The 13,133-nt window shown below is 45.3% G+C and overlaps 1 protein-coding gene across 3 annotated transcripts in view; it reads left to right on the top strand.

The window, feature by feature from the left end:
* The window catches only part of SLC23A1 (solute carrier family 23 member 1), a 396,028-nt gene that overhangs the window by 148,487 nt on the left and 234,408 nt on the right, over positions 1 to 13,133 (top strand). The gene's annotated exons all lie outside the window — the stretch shown is intronic.

Raw genomic sequence — 13,133 nt, 5'->3', positions numbered from 1 at the left:
CATACACATACACTTGCTCCCATACACATACACACATACACTTGCTCCCATACACATACACACATACACTTGCTCCCATACACTTGCTCCCATACACATACACACATACACATGCTCCCATACACACTTGCTCCCATACACATACACACTTGCTCCCATACACTTGCTCCCATACACTTGCTCCCATACACACATACACTTGCTCCCATACACTTGCTCCCATACACATACACACATACACTTGCTCCCATACACATACACACATACACTTGCTCCCATACACATACACACATACACTTGCTCACATACACATACACACATACACATGCTCCCATACACATACACTTGCTCCCATACACATACACACATACACTTGCTCCCATACACTTGCTCCCATACACATACACACATACACATGCTCCCATACACATACACTTGCTCCCATACACATACACACATACACATGCTCCCATACACATACACTTGCTCCCATACACATACACACATACACTTGCTCCCATACACATACACTTGCTCCCATACACTTAATCACACACACGGGGGGGGGTGAAGGAAAGGCCACGACCAGCACCACCACCACGCTCCTCCCCCACCCACCCCCCGCTCGTGGGGGGGGGGGGCAAGCCGACACCCCCCCCCATACCTCACACGGGCATATTGGAAGCTTTGGGGAGGCAGGGTGGGTGGGAGGCACGTGGCGAGGTATCCCCCAGGGGACAGTCAGCCCCGCAGTGGCTGCCACTACCCTGCTCCCCTCGCCGGCATGTCTTCACTGTGCGCGGCCAAGCAGCTTTGCAGACTGCTTCTTCCCCCCAGCCCGCGGCGGCATGAAGCTAGCTGGCGGGGAAGCGGCAGGGTAGGTGGGAGTCACGTGGTGAGGGCCGAGTCCCTCCCCCCCCCGCACGCCAACCGGGCTGCCAGCAGTGGGGACCTCCCGCCTGGGGCAGCGATCGGTGGATCGAGGGGGAAGGGGACAGGAGCAGGGGACAGGAGGAGGGGAAGGGGACAGGAGCAGGGGACAGGCGGAGGGAAAGGGGACAGGAGCAGGGGACAGGAGGAGGGGAAGGGGACAGGAGCAGGGGACAGGAGGAGGGGAAGGGGACAGGAGCAGGGGGATGGAGGAGGGGAAGGGGACAGGAGCAGAAGAAGGGGACAGGAGGAGGGGAAGGGGACAGGAGCAGGGGACGGGGACAGGAGGAGGGGACAGGAGAGCTGCCGCGGTGGGGAGTAGGGAGCCATGTAGGGACCAGGGGGATCGCAGGGAAGGAGCAGAGGGGCCGCAGCATGGCGAGTACTTACTCTTGATGTCCGGGCAGAAAGAATGGCCGCTCGTTGGGGGCGGGCTCATATAGAGCCTGGCCGCGCACCCACAAATCCTGGGAGCGCGCGCCAAACAGCAGTCAGGTAGGGAGTTTTGTTTTTTTTGTTTTTTTTAAGCGCGAGCAGGGAAATTTCAGCGCGAACGGGGGAAATTTAAAAAAAAAACACCTGTGCTGCTTGGGCCAATGTTTACTCGCCTGGGGGTTAAATCCACCCGCCCCGGGCGAGTAAATGTATAGGATTGTCGAACACTGGCGATGGTAATACCTGCAGAAACCCAGGAAAGGATCGCAGCTCCGTGACATTCTCGGGATGAGGCCAGTTCACGACTGCTTCTACTTTGGCTGGGTCGGTGGCGATTCCTTGAGCTGACACGATGTGTCCCACGTAAGTCACCGAGGTGTGACAGAACCGGCACTTGTCGAGGAACAATTTCAACCCTTCTTTCCCAAGATGGTCTATTACTTTAAGCAGCCTCTCTTCGTGCTCTTCCAGGGTCCTTCCGAAGACAATGATGTCATCCAGGTAGACTAGACACTCCCGAGGGTTCATGTCTCCAATAGTCTTTTCCATCAGGCGTTGGAAGGTAGCAGGGGCCCCACATATACCCTGGGGCATGCGTGTAAATTGGTAGAAACCCAGGGGGCAGACGAAGGCGGTTTTCTCCTGGTCCTCTGCATTCATGGGTACCTGATAGTACCCAGATCGTAAATCGAGCACACTGAACCATTGGCTTCCATTCAGAGCATTCAGAATCTCTTCAATGCGAGGAAGGTTGTACTGGTCCAGTGTTAGATCTCTACAGATCCGGTCCATTTCTAGGGCAAGCAAAACACTTCTCCCGGGAGCACATATAACGCAACGGATATGGGATGCTTTAAAATAGTATAGCATACGAGCTCGGAGCTGTAAGAATTCAAGGAGGCTCGAAGTTGAATTCCCACAACTAAATTTTAATGGTTCACAAGCAGGTTTTATACATAAGGCAGGGACAAAAATACAGTTGTCATCTGTTACAAATATGGGTACACATCTAAATTTACATGTAACCTCTACATAATGCCTTTTCTGTAGAGCTTAAAACATTTAACTGCTGAGCAAGAGGAATATACAATGGTGACTTATAAGGCAGCCCTATCCTCTGTAGTCTTGTTTTAACAACATGACAGGCATGAAACAGTTGGTCTAGAAGCTATTTACAATAGCCTCCCGTGAAAATAGCAAGCCAGCGTATTCTGTTTAACCTTATCAATTCCAGAGCTGTCAGAAGACAGTTTTAACCTTACAGTCCTCCTTTTGTTCTGAAAGAACAAACCAATTGACCAATCCCATTTATTCTTCTGCAAACCACTCAGGAGGAAAAACTCCAAGGGAGAAACCTCCAAGAGACCATGTGCCTACAGAAACCTATCTCTCTTAGGTATCTCGTTTGATAATCAGAGATGAACATGGGTGGTTGACGAGTACTAAGAATATTGGTATTTCTCGCTCTCTTTGTGGGAGGCATATACATAATGGTCGAGCTAGAAGCAGAAACATCTTTCTTTGGCAAAAATAGAGCTGATTACACTTTTTAGCCATCTAGATTAATTCATACACACAGAGTAATAAACCTGCGATTATCCTAATTCCGTAAAGAATTTAATTCCCAATACACCGAGCCAATTTTCAACGCCAAATGTAAAATCAAACTCTTTTGTTTCCTCTCTCATTCTAGATTAAATTTCTGCTAGAGTATCCATATCATGGTGTATACTTTTTGATTGGGTGTCAATATAAGAACAGCATTCTTTACCCACTAATTTACAAACCCCTCCTTGTGCTGCCATCAGAAAACCCAATGCCATACAATTTTGCAAAACTACTGTCCTTATCTATTGCTGAACCTTAAAAATAGCACCTTTTAGTATCGTGTAAAAACGGCATTTATATTGACTACTGAAAAATCTCTTTTTGCACATAAATCATACATTCCTAAAAGGGTATTAGACCTCCCGCTACTCTCTTAACTGAGCTATTTTTAATAATTAATGCCTTTCAATTTTGTATTCTTTGCTTAGGTATGATACACATTATTTAAATTCTATTTCTGAGCATAAGTGGGGGTTGGTGTGGGTTAGTATTTCCTAGGAGTGACTGCCCAACACATACATCTTACATACTACATTTACTCAGAATATCGGAACAGACAAAATGGCTGCCATAGTCAAAATGGTTGACTTGTGATCCTTTCCTTGTGGTTGACACACGCCCTTGGGTGACCTCCCCACCTTCCTCATATCCAATGTTCTCAGCCCCCTCTTATCCTTTAGAGACAGTCTTTTTAAAGAACAGTTAACCATATCATAGTCCTGCAGGACCAAAAAAAATAGTCCCATAGTGCATAACTTGATTCCTTTCTGGTCATTGTATTGGCCCAGTTGATTTCTTTTTTCGGTCTCTTCTTCTGGGGGACTGCTGACATCTTCATCACCAAAAAGAGACATAGCATCGGTGGGGGGGTTGCAACGCACTTCTGGACCAAAGTTTTGCTGTTCATAACACAGAGAGTAATGAGTAGGACAGACACACATACAAAAACATCCACTAGCTTCGCTCCCAGCGAAATAATCTAAACACCAAGTCCCAACAAATCTCAACCCTCAACTCTACCTTCAAACACTGGAACCACTTTCCCAAATAACATAACCTGGTCTAGTTGCAGGATAATAATTTATCTATCCTTCTATCACAGAGTCAATAATTTCCCTAGGGTAAACTTGTATTTCTACTCCCTTCATAACCAATTTCTTATATATATAGGCACCTGGACATGAGACACTCAGACAATTGCATTAGTTTCACACAATAGATGCTGATTAAAATCGTCTGTTTAGAACATAATCATACAACATTAAATCTACAAGGTACCTAGGGTGACCATTGGTCTACCCATGAAAGAAAATTATATCTGATTGTCACATTAGGCCAGGCCAAATACACCTTTATATTTAAGGGATCAGTCACAAGGCAAAACAGGCAGAAAAACAAATGGTGGTTCATTCGGATAAGACCTTAAAAACACAAACACAAGAAACAGAGAATATACTTTGGGGAACCTTATACTTATTTGGAAAATAACTTGGGGAGATTTAGGCTCGAAATTCAGTATTCTGGGGGGCATAGGGAGGTCCTGGTGTAATTCACACTGCGTACCATCAAATCATTCCTGCTTGCTGGGGAAAATTAAGTGACTACCAGGACTTTGGCCCCACAACTCCTGCAACCAAAATAATTATATTTCCACCCAAATATCCTCCTAAAACTGACACACAAGAAATTTCACAGTTCCGCTAAGGGAATATGACATAGAAAATAACAGGGTCAGTTCACTTTCAGGCACTCCATATCTGAGCTGGGGCATTGGAATGCTTCTTCACATGTAATTCACCAACCTGGGTTTAAATCACAGGACAAACACAATGCATTGCAGGTTTTAGAACACATAAAACCAACATGTAGAAACAAGAGCTTGCACTCCTCCATTTGCACCTATCATGTGGGGTTCTAAAACCTTCTCTTCTCTAAAACACCAGCTAAGAATACCTTGCTGGCAGACAAGACAGCACCTCAAACCCACCTTAGCAAACTTGACACCCTCTACAATTCAATTTGTCGTTTTGTTCTCCAATGCAACTACAAAACACATCGCGAAATGCTCAAAGAACTAGATTGGTCAACACTAGAGTCTAGGCGCAAAGTTCCCCTTTCCTGTCTTGCCTTTAAATTCTTCATGGGCAAGCTACCCAGCTACCTGAACAAGCTCCTCACCCCTACCATATGCAGCACCTATCACCTGAGATCTGACTCCAAAAGACTGTTCATGGTCCCAAGGCTCAACAAAGTATCCGGACATTTCTCCTTCTCCTACCGTGCACCCCAAAACTGGAACAACCTACCAGAGACTCTCACATCCACCACCAGTTTAAGTTCTTTCAAATCTAAGGCTGTCTCACATTTTAATCTGGTCTGCAACTGTTTCACACGCTCATAAAATATATTTTCTTTAACTGTGCACGCAATGTCTTGTATATAATGTATACTCTGTTCATTTATGTAACTGTACTTGTAACCATGTATTATTTGTTTTACTCTGTGCCCAGGACATACTTGAAAACGAGAGGTAACTCTCAATGTATTACTTCCTGGTAAAATATTTTATAAATAAAATAAATAAAGACAGGCCAAAATAACCCCTCCCTTTTCCCTCATGTGCCAGGAGACTCCCCTCTGCAGCTATTTCTCATAAGGGGCCACCCATACAAGGCAATCCACTTATAAATTTGCACAGACAGCTGCAGGCCCATGAGGCAAAGGGAATACACAGAGAATGCATTAACTAGCCCACTGGGCTTACACAGTTAACCCTACATACACAGTTCCTAGTTTACACCCATGTGGGGGTATAAAAAGGAAAAATTACAGGAAACATAGTAAGGTACAATATTATACCCAAGAGCTGACACTCTCAACCCTTGCCATATGGTTTCAGGGGCAGCCAGCAATAATAACAGCAATAACACCCTCCTTTTGTTCACTTGTATTACATGTGAACAATATCACATAAAGGATAACAGCATTTAAAGCATAACCTTAATGGAATTGCTTGATGTATAGCAAAACTAACCTAAAACCTTTGGGTATAACATTTTCATTAGAAATCTCAAAAGAACCCTACTGAATATAAATATAATCTGCTATAGTCTTCTGACAGAAACTTTTAGAACACAAAATAGCATCTGATTTGCTGAAAGAACAACCTGTAGCATAAAAAAACTCATAGACACAGATTTAAAGGTGGGACATATTTGAGAGAAAAAGATGGTTAAAAATGATAAAATATTAAATATTTGATCAATTTTGCAGAAAAATAATTCCATAGAGAACCCTCTAGTATACTGGCAGACCTGGCTAGGGGCCGTTTTCCTTGTCTGTTGCTTTACTGCTATTTCGAGGTCTGCACACTTATACATGGCTCAGCACTAGAGTTTCTGTGCTGATTACATTGGACTAGTGGTTACTTTATCCACTTGTTCCCACTGCAAGACACTAGTTTAGTGATTCTATGCAGTTCATCAGTGATCCAGAACATTACATTGTGTTCATACTATAGGGTCTGAGCGTTTAATATTTGTTTTAATCCCCATTATTTTACATGGATATTAAAGATTTAAGTTTTAACCACTTCGTTACCCACCCACCAGGTGTTTAGAGTGCTCATTCTGGGTTACTGTCCTCTGTTTATTGGAACTCTATATTAATCAATTTACACCTTTTTCCATTTCAAGCCATAAAACAAGCTCAAATAATTCTCTGGGCTTCCTGCCAAAACCTTGTAACAGAAAAAAAATGGTTAATTACTGGTTACTGCAATACAATTTGGGACAGCTTGAAATATGCAGCTCTTCACACAGCCCGACAATGTTTCTGGTATTCAAAAATTAAAACTGGATCTTTGTTACACAGAAAATTGTAGGCTTTAACATATACTTTTAGATAGTTTAGTTACTGGTTATACACAAAAAGAGCACAGAGCGCAGATACAAAACAAACAGAATTTTATGCTTCTTTCACACATTCAACCAGTTTTCTTTTACAAAAATAACAGACACATATTTTCTCACCTATTTTAATAAATAGGAAAACAAAACAGTTTGATCCTGCAGACTAAATTAATAAAGATATCCTTTTTTATTTTTTTCTTCATGTCATAATTAACTTTTTTTTTTTTTAAACTAATTTTAAAAATGCTGAGCTTCTAGTTAGATTTGTGTCTAGAATATATTTCGCCTGTTATTCTATATAACTTATTCACCTGATTTTATCTGTGGAGATTTAGAGGAAAATAATTATAATTCTGGTTAAGGAAATAAATCGCCTGGCCAGTACGATAAACATCCTTATTATTCCAGTGACTGGACTGTTTACAAAAATAATTCATCCTTTCTTTATTCTTTTTCTCCACAGATACCCAAAACTTTCCCCTGCCCAGTGTAAATTAGTTTAAATTATAGTGGTGGTGTACACCTTTAAAAAATTAAATTTCAACATGAACAATTAATTATATTCTTATTTTAGAATCATTTGCAAGTCCTGAATAGTCATTTTGCATACATACAATAAACCGGTATTCTTATTATTCAATGCAAATAACACTTTCATATAGATAGAATTCACCCAGATTCTTACAAGCACACACACAGGGATTACTCAATCAATCAACCTCTTTTTTTTTTTTTTTTTTACCATATCCATACTTAAAAATAAAACATTCTGAGGGAAAAAGAAACCTATACCTGTTATACTCTTGTTTTCCACTTTTCAATTCAGACGGGAAAATATTATTAATTTAAACTTAATATATACTCATACTCAGTTAATGTTGCACAAATAATTTGAGATTGCATGTTCGTTTTTCCTAAGAGCCATGCTGCCATTCACGATTTTGGTACATTCCTATGCCTGTGTAAAAATAGCTGGAGGAAAAAAGGTGGGGGCTACTTGCTGCTGCTTATTACAATACATACAGGCGAGAGAGAGACAGCTGATTTTGCCACTGACAGTGAGGGAGGGGGTTGTGCGAGGGCTGACAGGTTAGAGTAAGTTCATTAGATGACAAAATGTTAGTGCCCATAATGAGTTTATACAGGAAAGAAATCTTAACACTTTATGCGCACGTATTAATAAACAATTATTAACTTAACTTTAAACAATACTTATGTTAACTTAACTTTAAACAATTTTTAACTTAACTTAAATTGCCATCCCATTTGAAATCATATACCGTCCGTTTTACTTATCAGGGACTTACACTTGATTAAACAATAGGGACTCTCACCCTTCGTTACATAAATCAGAGACTTACCCTCGATAAAACAATAGGGACTCTCACCCTTTGTTACATAAATCGGGGACTTACCCTTGATTACAGGGACTTACCCACGATTAAACAATAGGGACTCTCACCCTATGTTCTTTTGCCCTTATAAATTTAGGTTGTTTAGTTTCGCAGAGGAAAAGGTGAGAAACAAATAAAAAGAATCTTTACTCATCCTTTTTCCTGTGCGAAATTCCACTTCTGTCACCAAAACTGTTAGATCTCTACAGATCCGGTCCTTTTCTAGGGCAAGCAAAACACTTCTCCCGGGAGCACATATAACGCAACGGATATGGGATGCTTTCAAATAGTATAGCATACGAGCTCGGAGCTGTAAGAATTCAAGGAGGCTCGTAGTTGAATTCCCACAACTAAATTTTAATGGTTCACAAGCAGGTTTTATACATAAGGCAGGGACAAAAATACAGTTGTCATCTGTTACAAATATGGGTACACATCTAAATTTACATGTAACCTCTACATAATGCCTTTTCTGTAGGGCTTAAAACATTTAACTGCTGAGCAAGAGGAATATACAATGGTGACTTATAAGGCAGCCCTATCCTCTCTAGTCTTGTTTTAACAACATGACAGGCATGAAACAGTTGGTCTAAAAGCTATTTACAATAGCCTCCCGTGAAAATAGCAAGGCCAGCGTATTCTGTTTAACCTAATCAATTCCAGAGCTGCCAGAAGACAGTTTTAACCTTACATCCGGTATCGTACGATTGTTCAGGGTTCGATGGTCGACACACAGTTGTACGGATCCGTTCTTCTTCCTTACCACCACTATGGGAGAGGCGTAAGGACTCCGAGACTCTGTCAAAATCCCAGCGGTTTCCATTTCTTGCAAGACGTTCCTTACATTGTCCACATCCCTAGGGGCACTGCGACGAGAGCGTTCACGGAACGGAGTGGCGTCACTCAGTCTAATGGCATGTTGAGTGCTGCGACTGCACCCCACATCCATCTCACTCGTGGAGAACACAGCCCGTCGTTTATTCAACTTGGTTGTCAGCCGCTCTTTCCACTCAGTTGGCAACGTTGACTCACCGAAGTTGAAGTCCAGATCGACTAACCGCTCACCCACTGCAGCAGCGTTCACCTGGGGCGTTGTTTCCACAGGGCTAACCGGATATATGCAACCCAGACTTTGTCCTGCATCAAGGTCCATCGGGAATGGGGAGATATTCTGCACATATACGTAAGTTCGTAGAGGGATTTTAGTCGTCCACTCTCTCACTTCGGGTAGTACCCTATACCCTCTCTGAACCTCTTCCTCAGGGGTACTCTCCAGAGAGAAAAGCTGATCGTTCTCATCTCGCTTGGGATAACAGCACCAGATGGCCATACGTTGCACTCCCCCTGGTAATATGGTCGTCAGTCCACGTTGACAATTGTAGAGGTCCCCGTGACGCTCCAAGGCATATACCCAGTTGCACTCTTCTCGTAGAACGGGATCGAGGAGCAGATTGGCCATCGGCAACTCATTGGTCTCTTTGAGGTATGGTCTGATTACCGCTTGTACTATATCAGTATTGGTTCCTAAGATGATCGGATATTTGCACTGGTCTTGGGGCTCCGGGCATACCATTGCTGCTACATGCATGGGGTGTTTCTTGCCAGGGTTCAGTTGGAGTATTTCCAGTCGAACCCTTACAATCCCATCGATGGGGTAGTCTATGTTACTTAACCCCCTCACCTTCATATGTTCGGCCGACTGCAGGGGGCAGTGTTTGAGGTGCTGGTCATAGAACTTGCGGTATATTATGGTCACTTGGGACCCGGTGTCCAGTAGGGCAGATGCATAGATCCCTTCCAGTACAACCCGCACGATGGCCGACGGACCTACTTGACTGTAAGCATCCCCTGGTAAGGCGTCATCACTGGGGCCGGACTCAGGAGGAGCCTCTTCGGATCCAATAGGGGTTTCTGTGTCAGATTCCACCGTCTGTACGCGGCAGACCATTGACCGGGCTGAATTTCCTTTATTGGGAGGTTTCACCTCTGGTGGGTCCTCCCTCTCTGGACAGTCACTGGAGAAGTGGCCCTTCTTACCGCAGTTATAGCACACAACCTCGCGGCGTTCTGGACAAACCTTGGATGAGGAAGGTGGTTTGTCGGAGGGTTTTGGCTTGTACCCCTTGCACGGGTGGCAGACTCTTCCTTCTTCTCCATAGACCCCTTTCCCTTTGAGACGGAGGGGCTCTTGGGTTTTGCGGGAGAGTGAAACAAAGCATGTGCTTCATGAATTTTCACCTGGCGCAGCAATCCGGTGAACGTAGGGGGACTCCCTTCCATTAGTTTGCTGCAGAGCATATTGGCTATGGGGTGAGTGTGGCTTGATCCCCGCAAGTACTGCTTACGAAGCGCCTCATCCATCCCATAGGCGGGAATCAACTTACGATTGAGTAGGATTCCCAAGACCAGTTGCAGGCAGTGTATAAAAGCCGACAAGTCTTCCCCCTTCTTCTGATAGAGATTACAGTACCTCATCCAGATCGCTCCTTCATCTTCTGCTAGTCCGTACGCTTCCAGCAGGAATTCCACCATCTCCAACGCCGTCAACTCTGGGTGTTGGTCCCTGTGGATGGTTACAATGGTAGAAGCTGGAGGCCTAAGACACTGCATGATACGCTGCCTTTTCACTGTGTCAGTGCACGACCATTCCTCTACGACTTTTAACGCATTCTCCCTCCAAGGGTCTATCCCTTCCTCCCCCTGTGGTGTTGGAAGTACTCCAGAGAAGGCTTTGAGTTTCCAGTAGCTTTGTGACTGGGAGGCCATGGTGATGGCCTCTACGAATTGGGGTAGCATCACCCCCATTACGGAACCTTCATTAGTTACCCTACTGTCTCTGATAGGCCGAGAGTTCATCCCACGGGGAGCGGGTGCTGGTGAAGGGGGCGGACTGTCAGCCCAACTATTGGCTCCCGTGAGAGCGCTTGGAGTAAAGGAGACTTTGGGTGGGGGACGGTCTACCCGGTTTGGGGTACTTGACACTTGTGCAGTAGGTGGCCAAGTACTGGTGGACGGTTCATCTGGAACCTGAGTTGATGAAAACATTTCCCGTATTTCTGGTAAGTCCGAGTATATTAGGGGGTAGCCTTCTGGCAGGGCCTCGGGGGCTACTAGGGTGTTCGGGGCCGTTTCTTGGCTTATGTCCCGCCCCACAGTGAATAGTATGGCACTCCAATTAAAAGTAGAGTTGAACACTCTGCCCCGGTACCATACTTTATCTGGGCCTAGGAGCTGCCTCAGCGAGCCCCGGATGTCATTTTCTGCCACTAACGCTGGAACGTTCCCTACGGCCACTACGTAACTAGGTGGTTCCCGGGAGGAAATGGCCCAAGCATGGACCTCTTGACTTGAGGGAATTACCACGTTGCTGATCTCTTATGATACTGAGTTGAATAGGGCACCCCAGGTCTGATCTCAGCAGCGCCTCCAAATGTAACGGGTATTCCTTCTGTCCCAAGCACAGATATAGTATGTGTGGGTGGAAACCTATGTGTTACCAGGTGTGGTGCATATACCTGTAGGTTCACAAGAGGCCTGAGCCTCCGCTTGTTGGGAACCTGGGGTGAGTTCTTCGGCTCGATCTGGTTTGCAGCGCCTCCACCTGTGTAGGGTTCTATGAATGTAGAAGGTTGCCTACACAGGACCCACATATACAATAAGTACATACACGGAGATGTATATAACCAGTTTATATATATATATGCAGGAATAATCACACACTTTACTTATCAGTGACCACTATGTACTTTATAATACTACTTCCCCTAGGGGGTAACTCCACAACATATAGCGCAGTCCAAAGTGTCTTTCACTCCACTAGGAGTGTACCTTGCACCCACCACTGTGTACCCCCACACCGTGTCCACAGTTAACCCTTTTGTCCCGTGGTCAGCGCTGCCACTATGTGAGAGTATAGATATGTATTTAGGTGATTCGTTGGTGCACTTATAAAGGTACCTGCCGAGTGCTCCTGCACTCGGGTCTGCAAGCAACTTCAAAAAGGATCTGCCACTTGGATGGTCCCATCTGCGATATGGTCCTTCCTTGCACGAGGGTCCACCAAGGGCGATCCCACCCAGGAGATAGTCTCTGTCTCTTTGGGCACAGGCTTGAGCCCAAGTCTCTTCTTGGGGAGCGCAGCATCCGCTGGGTCCCTAACTATCACTGATACTAATGTGACAGGGTCCCTAACCTAGGGCCTGTCCCTGTAGCACCACAAGCTGTGAGGGGGCTCAGGACCTAACTGGGGCCTAGGGGGCTGCTGGCCTAATGCAGTGGGTCACAGACCCCTGCACTCACCTCCTTCCCCTAGCTCTTCCTGGTCCAGACTCCTAATGTGGGCTCAGCGCGAAAATGTATCTATTCTCCTCTGCAGGGAGATGCTACAGCCCTATTGGCTCCCTGGCGTCACGTGGGGTCCCCTAAGGCTCATGGGATCTGTAGTCCCTGCTTAGAGCCCTAGTCTCATTGGTGGCGTTTACCTGCACTTGTACTGCGCATGCGTGAGCTTCAGGGGCCTCCCTTTGCCTCGGTTCGTACTGCGCATGCGCGAGGCAATGAACAATGGTGGCGCCCTGCAACGAGAGCCGCCAGGAGCCTCGCAACGCGACCACGGCCCTAGCAGCCGGCTGCACGCGTCCCCGGCGACCGGCCGCATTCTGGGAAGAGGCGCGCTCTGCACGCACACGCCCCGCACCTCCCCACGAGCGGCTGCTCTGCTTCTGACCGCCGCGGTGAGTACCCGGAGGGGGGGCCCGCAAGACAGAGGGGGGACCTGGCTACATCAGTAAAATGTTAATCTTTCTCATTTGATCAAAATTAGTGCTATACAGCACCAGTAATAACGTTTCATTAA

Source organism: Ascaphus truei, chromosome 5 (assembly GCF_040206685.1).
Source record: "Ascaphus truei isolate aAscTru1 chromosome 5, aAscTru1.hap1, whole genome shotgun sequence".
Classification (NCBI taxonomy): domain Eukaryota; kingdom Metazoa; phylum Chordata; class Amphibia; order Anura; family Ascaphidae; genus Ascaphus; species Ascaphus truei.
The sequence above is the reverse complement of the archived record's forward strand: the minus strand, read 5'-3'. Positions and strand labels throughout refer to the sequence as shown.